Source organism: Hippopotamus amphibius, chromosome 11 (genome assembly GCF_030028045.1).
Source record: "Hippopotamus amphibius kiboko isolate mHipAmp2 chromosome 11, mHipAmp2.hap2, whole genome shotgun sequence".
In the NCBI taxonomy this organism is placed as follows: domain Eukaryota; kingdom Metazoa; phylum Chordata; class Mammalia; order Artiodactyla; family Hippopotamidae; genus Hippopotamus; species Hippopotamus amphibius.
In genome coordinates, this window is record NC_080196.1 from 22,026,499 (window position 1) to 22,035,492 (window position 8,994).

General features: G+C 42.0%; 2 non-coding genes across 2 annotated transcripts; one reads left to right on the forward strand and one right to left on the reverse strand.

Annotated features, from left to right (window-relative positions):
- The first annotated feature begins 2,511 nt into the window (after positions 1 to 2,511).
- On the forward strand, positions 2,512 to 2,583 carry TRNAQ-UUG (transfer RNA glutamine (anticodon UUG)). The gene has a single exon. It is a non-coding gene; the product is annotated as a tRNA-Gln (tRNA).
- A 4,167-nt stretch (positions 2,584 to 6,750) lies between these two features.
- Positions 6,751 to 6,832, reverse strand: TRNAS-GCU (transfer RNA serine (anticodon GCU)). Its single transcript has one exon. It is a non-coding gene; the product is annotated as a tRNA-Ser (tRNA).
- Positions 6,833 to 8,994: the final 2,162 nt, after the last annotated feature.

Sequence of the window (8,994 nt, forward strand, 5' to 3'; positions counted from 1 at the left end):
GGAGGCTCGATTGTCGCCGCGCAGACGCAAGCTTTCCTCCGCCTCCTTTTCCCCTCAGAGGAGTTCGGACCCTCTCGAGCCAGGCCAGAGAAACCGGCTGCGGGCTACACTCCCGGTCAGGGCAGAAGCTCCCCTGACATAACCGCCTCAGGCCCCAGCACGTTCCCGCCAGGCCGGGGTAGCTGCGCTCACTTCCGGTCTGCTCTAGGATTCCAGGTGGTGCAATCATCTCGGTGGTCGTAGTAAAGCGGCTTGGTCAACACCAGGAGGCAAGATCTCTGTAAACGGTACAGAGACTTAACTCCCGAGTTACCCAGTTACCCGGTGAAAAGAGTTTCACGATGTGAGTAGCGCTAGTGTAGAGGCTGGTCTAGGGGTGTTTTTTTTTTTTTTTTTTTTGTCATGGTGGTACTCCCTCGCTGCACTCAGAGCCGCAGTACTCACCGCCGCGTCCTGCAACAAACGTAGACGAGCATCTCTGCGCTAATGCCAAGTCAGCGAATTTGTAGGCTCCAAGAGGCCTTTTCTCGTTAGATTTGGGCCATTGTCTCCTTTCCCCATCGCCGTAAATTAGACTCGAAAAAGAAATGTAAGATCTAGTTCCTTCTTTCTATTTTATGGTTGGGAACAATCAAGATCCATATAGTGAGCTTCCCCCCTAAGGACAGCAGTAGCTGTTCCTGCTACTTCAGGCTCTGTGAGCCATGCTGTAAACAATTCTGGGAAACGGGCCCCAGAAACCTAAAGAGGAAAATCTGGACGTATTTTCAGAGTCCAACAAGTCACTAGAGCTGGGCAACCAGAAAATCCCTGCCTGGCTCACCCTCCTTCAAGGCAGTATGCTCTGCCAGGCAAGGTATTCGAAGATGCAGGGAGCAGGCAGTGCAGGAGTGGATGCAAGTAAGCAAAGAGAAAACGCTGTTTCAGGAGGAAAAGACTGTGGCACCGGTGGATTCTGCTGGAGGTCTGGAAGCCCAGGAATCATTGCAAGTGCCAGCCTAATTCCTCTTCCTCCTCCCCACCCAGTCTGCCCCCACGGCCTTGTTAAGAGCGCTCAATAAATAATAGATGCATGAGGAATATTTGTTGAATTGCTAAATGGCCCCCTTTCCCCATTCTCTCTTTCCTTCTACTTTGGTCCCTATTAATTACTCACATTTTGGCATTTCTGATTCAAGAGACTTTGAAGAATCAGAACGTTTCTTTTCAAGGTTTCTAATTCAAAAATTCTTACCCTTGAGGTCTGTAAATGGTCTTGAGTGAGTCGCTAAATCCAATGAAATTGTATATAAAATTTTTGTCTATGTGCCTAAGTCATCAGATCCTCAAAAGGACTGAGATGGAGATCCCCATTCATTTTCCTAGCCACTATTAACACGTTACACTTATCTTTTGTGGTTCCCCCAACCGTTCATTCTTTGCAGTCAGAGACTCTATCTTCTACCTCTTTCATTTTCTACATACTATGATCACCACCATACTGAGCACAGTAGGCAGTCAGCATGGAGTAAACATGACTTCTAAGTCCTCTACTGAAAGGCATTAATTTTTTTTGTAGATTTCTCACTTTTAATTACTAAAGTGACTATATCTCACAAAAGTGAATGTGACAAAAAGTGAGAAACCCCTTGAGTCCCAATTCCATTTCTTAACCTATTTAAAAATGAATATATAAACTCACAAACTATAACATAAAAATTAGGTCATGCTGTATATTACAATTCAGCAAATTGCTGGGTTTTGTTTATTTGTTTTAAACTTAGACTAAATCTGCTCCAGAAGCTGCCAAACCAACATCTGATTCTTTTTAGTATATTATTTCCATTGAATGGATGGGCATATTTTCAAGTTTCTGATATTGCAAAATATTACAGTGAGCATCCTTAGACATATATCTAAATCTTTAATTTTTCATCTTTCTGTAGGATGGGTTTTTTAAAGAAAAATTGCTGAGTAGAGATTATTTTGATAGCTAATGCCAAACTGTTCTTCGGAGGGGTATTTATCATAATTTTCACTAAGTGCGTCAAGACCCTGGAAGGGGTCTCCCTGTATGAACATATGTTTTTATAAAACTTGCAAAAGTATATTATAAAATTAGTTAATACTTCAGCCTCTTTTTACTCCAACTTTTCTTCAGATACTTCATATATGCCTTGGAGTAGATGTATCTAATTTTGTGTTGAAAATGTCTCTTCTTTTTGTTAAGAAGGACCCCCTTGTGTCCTTTTCAAGAAACTTGTGTATGTTGCAGACTTCACAAAGTCTGGATCCGCCTCTGCTGGTCTTCCGAAGGTTAATTTATGCTCCCAACAGAAGAGGAAGTGCCTGGATTGCCCCGAATTATATTTTGCCAAAAGCCTCTTCCCCAGCAACAATGAAGCATCAGGTTTCATTATCAGCGTGGTCTCATTGGAGCTTGATCTACCTCTTCTGGGTTGGAGCTACTGAAAACTTATCATGAAGGAAATAGTTAACTATGATTACAGGCAGAGGTTACACTTTTCGGTTGGTCCTATGGTGTAATGGTCAGCACTCTGGACTTTGAATCCAGCAATCCGAGTTCGAATCTCGGTGGGACCTCTTAGGGGAACATTTTACAGTTCTTGGGATCTCCTCCGAACCGGAAAGAAAGCGTTCCTCTCCTTTACTCATTTGTGGTCGTGTGCAGCAGTATTGGATTCTACGACTCCGTTCAAACAAAAGGACCAAATACTTCTCCTGGAGAGTAACGGATTCTTTAAAATTAAGCTTACCAGTAGCACCAAGTTCAACAGCAAGGAGGCTAACTAAAAATGGTCAGCCTCTCAGCGACCTCACGAACTTTTCAGGGGTCGGGCGGAACAGCTCCAGCAGCGCAATTCCTTGATGGAGACCGCATCTCAAAATCTCCAGGCTGCGAAGGCCTCGTCGCAGCCCCTGCTCCTAAGCCTAAAACCCCAAGTGCCAGTCGCTCAGCCTCGGCCGGGAGCGCGCTTTCTTCGTCCGGGGTCACTTCTCACCCCCTCTTCCCAATCCCATTTCACCGAGACTGGTCACTCTCTTCTGCATTGTCTCATTCCTTCTTCTCATTCTCATCACCCACCCCCAATGCGAAGCCGGCTTGGAAACTCCTCAAAAGCCTGCAGCCACCGAGCGCGCGGTTCCTGCCATCCAAGCAGAAAAATTCACATCTCTCCCCGTGTCTCCCCTGTCCCGCCTCTCGGACCCGCGGGAAATGGAGTGAACTTCTGAACGCGACCTCCGCAGAAAGTGTCAAACAGCCGCACCCGAAGCACCTGGGAAACAGTTTTCTGGAGCTGAGGCTGAGGGACAAGAAATTCCCCCTGAAAAAGCACTCCGTGTGTAGACAGGAATCAAGTTGGACATAAAGCTGATAAAGCCTAGAAAGTCCGGTTAGTTCTGGATAACCACTCATTTGCCATTAGACTTAGAAACGTAGGTGAGTGGAAGGAAAGACTTCCTTCAGCTGCACAGAAACTAAATTAGGAGGAGACAGGTATCTATGTTCTGTACAAATTAATCTCTTCTGCCATAAGAGGCAACCCTTAAATCCAGTGATCTATTTTCAGGTTCCTTCTTGCTTCGACATTTTAGTGTTCTCATATGTAACCAAAAAGTAAATCGAGTCCTACTCTCACCAATTCCAATAACTCACTAAACTATAAATATTTCATTGACTCATATAATGAATTACCATTGATTACACAAGACTCTGTAACTAATTAAGGTTACTAAGTTTATGAAAACAGATTCTTTGGTTTCGCACTATGGGCACTTGATTGTACCTCCGCTTATAAATTCGTTGATGATGCTAATTGCAGGGGGAAATAACACTTTCTGCTTGGAGTGTTGCCTTAGCAGGTGTGGTCTTCTTTCAACTTTGTTCATGCTAGTATGATCAAAAGTATCCCCCAAAGTATCCTGTCTCTTCTGAACTGGCCTGATAGCCTTACTGGCGTGGGAAGTTTCTCACTGCCGTCCCTCCAACAACTGCCACCTCCAGCCTGTGGTTCTCAGATATCTGCAGCACTGACATCCTAACCCAAACAAAGTCAACACCTCAAATAGACTCCAGAGTTCCAACCACCCTCCTGGAACTTTAGGAAATGACCTAACAAAAGGGAGAACCGCTTCATCTCAAATGTTGGAAGAGAATTTAATGATATAATCATTATGGTCATATCTAGCATCAAGGACCCATTTGTCCCAGCTTAAATTCAGTAACTCAGACATTATTCCAAGGCTCTAAATTACAGTAATGAAAAATACCTGGCTGGAGGAGGTACCTGCACTCAAGTGACCCAGGGCTGGAGAGAAGGCAAAGGGACAGCTGCTATAGGGAGGCAGAACCAATAACAGACACATGAGAGGCTGGGAGAGCATGTGGACCCTTGTGTGGGAAGCTTACCTGGTCTGTGGATCTCCCATTCCTCTAGGAAGCTAAAGGTATTCCTGTGGATATTAACAAGGACTCCCTCCTTGACCAAACTTGTGTCAAGCTCCTCTGAACCCTCTTACAAACCATCCTTGGCCTGCCCAACCCAGTTTTAATAAAGAATCCTATTGATTCCAGTTTGGGCAAAAATCCCACTAAGCCTGTTTATCTAGAATCCCCCCAACACCCTTGATATCCAAGCAAGTTCCCCTTCCTTTACTCTTGATATTTAATTGTTTCTTTCAGTAATTTTCCACCCGATGACTCCTGACTCTGTCCCTTTAGGTATAAATCCTCAGCTGCCTCTGTTGTATTCTGAATTGAGTTTAATCTTCCCGATTGGAATAGTCTTAAAGTCTTCCTTGCCTGTTTAACTCCATCTGGTGCAACTTTTCTTCAACAGTTTCCTCAAAGAACTTATAGACATATCCTGGGGAAATTGCTTTTTCAGAAAAGAGAGTTAACTCAGGATTTGAGGATGCAATCAATGTAGAGAATGTGTGTCCAATGTAGAGGACTGAATGAATTAGTGGTAGCCAATTTCCTGAGGATATGAAAACAGATTTTAAAATTTGTCCAAGATATGAGAATGTGGCTGGGAAAACTGAAGGCAGGAGCAGCTTTCCTGGGCTGAACATTTATAGAAATAAAGAGACTTCTGGGTGATTGGGTGTAATACATAAATACCCCAGCCCAGACACAAGGCTTTAAGATCAACATCTGGATGAAACATCTGGATGCTTTATTAAATTGCAAATTCCAGAGCACACTCCCAGAGATCGTAATTTAATAGCTCAAGAGTGAGGCCCAGAATTCTTCATTCACAACAAGAACTTGAAGCGGCCTAGAGATCATACTTCAAATATTGCTCTCACCTTAATTTAAAAAAAATCAAATTAATTAAAGCAAAAAAATTCCAATTTTATAAATGTAGCAAATATTTTGTTGTAATAAGATAAATGAAAATTAAATTGCACTGCAATATCACTTTCACCCACTAAAATGACAGAGAAGCCAAAGTTGACAACATAGCATATTGGGGAGGGTGAGTGGAGCAAGGACCTCAGTCATTGCTGGCTGGGAGTATAGATTAATAAAATTTCTTTGGAGGTCACTTTGGCAATAGGTGTGAATATTTCAAACGTATATATCCTAGGACACAGCAAATTCCTTTTTAAAAATTTATCTTGCAGTATTACAAATGCACATATTCAAAATTACATATTCATATATATGAATAACTTTATACATGTCTCTGTATATAATATTACATATAAATGTATAAAGTTATTCATTGCAGTATAGTTTGTAAAAGCAAAAGCTGGGGAAAAAAAAAAACCTAAGTGTCCAATAGAAGGCTGGTTAAATAATATACAGTAACCCATATGTTGGAATACCATGTGTTCTTGGAAAAGCATAAAATGTCACTTTTTGTGATGATATGGAAAGCTCTCCAAGGTACATTGCTTAGGGGAAAGGGGCAAGGTACAGACCAACATGCATAGTATGTTATCATTTGTGTTCTCTTTTTGAGATAAAAAGATATATTTATTTCATGTGGTATATATTCATATATGCTTAATATGATTCTGCAAGGAATTAAAACAAATGGCTATCTGTGGGGAATGTAATTGGTGATTGGGAAATAAGAATGGATCAAAGATTTTGCTGTATAACTTTATGTATATATATATATGATATTTTAATAAATATTTAATAATTTTAAATTAAACTATATTTTGTGTATAAAATATTTAAATAAATTTTATTTTATAAAATATGTTTTATATACATATGAAAATATTTTCCAAAGTTCTGACAAGATGGAGATCACAGCAGAAACTATACAATATTGACATTCTTCTCTGTTTTGCTAAAGGAGGAATCCTTGGATCTAACAGGAAATGTCATATGGGTTGTATTTTCGGTTTTGTCACTAAGCAGCGACGTACCCTCCTCCTCAAAGCCAGAGATCCTTAGTAATGGTTAAGTATTTTATTGGGGAGGAGGACACTTTAAATTAGTAAACTAGGTGAAAATTGCAGTACAGTTAAAAATAGACTGAAAATACCCTGCACATATAATAATAATAATTTGTCATGTATATCTCTGTGGATGATTTTAAGCAATATTTTCCTGTATCACTCAATTAACTATTCTTCCTCAAAATAGTCCTGCTCTTATGAGAGGTTACCATCTCGTGACTGTAAGCATTATCACAGGTAAAGACTGAACTGATTCACTGAACTAATGCTATGCTCACACAGCAGCCGCCGTGAAGGCACCACGGTAGAGCTCTGAGGAGAGCATCACGACGAGGGTGGGATTCGAACCCACGCGTGCAGAGCACAATGGATTAGCAGTCCATCGCCTTAACCACTCGGCCACCTCGTCTGATGCTGATGGAATAAAATCATGTCCTACATCACTGCAGTTCCGTTCTGTCGTACTATATCTAATTGCCTCTTCCCCATTCCCGCCGTTTAATCCTGACTCAATCCTCACGATTAGATATTTTTTTTAGATACATTGCACAGCAACCGTAAAACCCAAAATGACAGAGTGGTTCAGTTACTGGGCACATATAAAATGAACAGGTAAAATCAGTACACGTCAGTATTTAAATATAAAGATCTTTGTTGAACTCATGAATGAATGAACATAGCTGGGATTTCAACCGTGATTTGCTGATGCGGCTCCAGTCAGCTGCCCTGTGTTCTCCCAGACAGTAGGGTCCCTCTGCCGCTGCACTCTGCATTCGAGGGGCCGAATTCCCACCGTCCTGATTAGAACACATCCCGGGATTCCTACTTTCTGGGAGACACGAGGAAACAACAAAACCTAGCTCTGTAGTTCTTATATTTGCTTCTGAAATATGCTGGACTGCTGAAAGCTCCTTCCTTTCGATCTTGTTACCTTCTCTCGGGCTTGACATTCATCAGTTTGCGACACACAACGACAAGTGAAAACGGATGGTGGGAAAAAAGTATCAGTAGAAAAACCTCAAGCATCCTGCCGGGGCCGTTTTGGTTCTAGAGTAGTTTGGAATCTTAGAGTGTACGATTGATTTACGGTGGCTTCCACAAACGCTGAGAAGGGCCAGGTGGGGAAAACCTGACTAGTGCAGGAGCCAAGACGCCTGGGTCCTGATTGTGGTTCTGTCCCACGCACTGTGTGACCTCGGGTAGGCCCCTTCACCAGTTCCATATTCACTGCCTCCACAATTCCACCACCACCAGCACTATCCCCCACCCCCACCCCCACACCCAGGAAGACACTGAACTCGACAACTTCAAATAAACTGAGCGTCAATAAACCCCTTTCACTCACTAGGGTTCAACTGCTTATCTCTATTTAGTACAGAATTTTGGAGAGAAATTTGAAAAGACTCTCATGCCCAAATGCAGTAGCTCTTTCCTTCCTATAAAATCTCTGCTTTGGTTCTTACCTTTGGCAAGAGTGCCCCTCTTCTTTCCCTCTCGCATTCCTTTACTGAATTTCATGACTTCACCTTCAACATACAACATACCCCGAACCCCTTCTGTCCCACTACAGGTTTGGGCCTATAAGGAGAGAGTCAGGCTCAGTTCCTCCACCTCTCTGCTCTTCTGATATTAAATATTCATCCCCACAGTTGTATTTCTATTGCTATCTGGCTTCAAGATAACCTGCTCCTCTGTTGATCCAGGTGGGTTTCCTGCAGTTCTTGCTGCCAACTGCTCTGACTCCCAGGCACTCTAGGCAGGGCTCCCACATCTAGAGCTTTATCACTAGTCATCCTGACCTGGGTTCCACATGCTCCTGAATGACTTTAGGTCCCATATAATATCATATTTGTTTATTTGTTTTGAGTGACCTCCCTAGAGAATTCTCCAATGCTTTGTGAGACCAGAAATGTCACAAAGAGTGCACTACCTAGGGACTAATTTTTCAGAAGTAGGAGGTCCATCAGTGCTTCTAATCAGTCATAAGTGGTGAACATTTCCTTTAATTTTCCAGTTTTTAGAGCTTTGTTCTTTGCGTTGCTTGACTTGTGGCTGCTTCCTCCATCTTCAAAGCCTTCAGTGTAGCATCTGGCTTCAGTCCACACATTGCTGCCTTCTTCTTTGCTTCCCTCTTATAAAGATGGTTGTGATTACATTTAGGGCCTATCCAGATAATCCAGGATAATTTTCCCATACCAAGACCCTTGATTTAATCATATCTTCACTCTCTTTTGCCAAATAAGGTAACATTTACAGGTTCCAGGATTTAGGACCTAGATATCTTTGAGGGCCATAATTTGGCTTATATAGTACATGTATTTTTGAACCCAGTGATATAACTCCTGGGCATATCTCCCAGATATTTAGGGAAAACTTTACAATGATGCTTGCTGTAAACAGGTACAGCAGCTAATTTTAAGTCTTCAGTCTAGTTATTAGTCCTCCTCTTTTCTCTACTCATCTCATTCTGAATATTATTGACGTGTGAGTTCTCACAGAGAAAAGCTAGAGTGTCTGGGCTTAGTGTGGTCACTAGTTTTGATTTTCAGTCCTTCCTGAACATTATTTTCC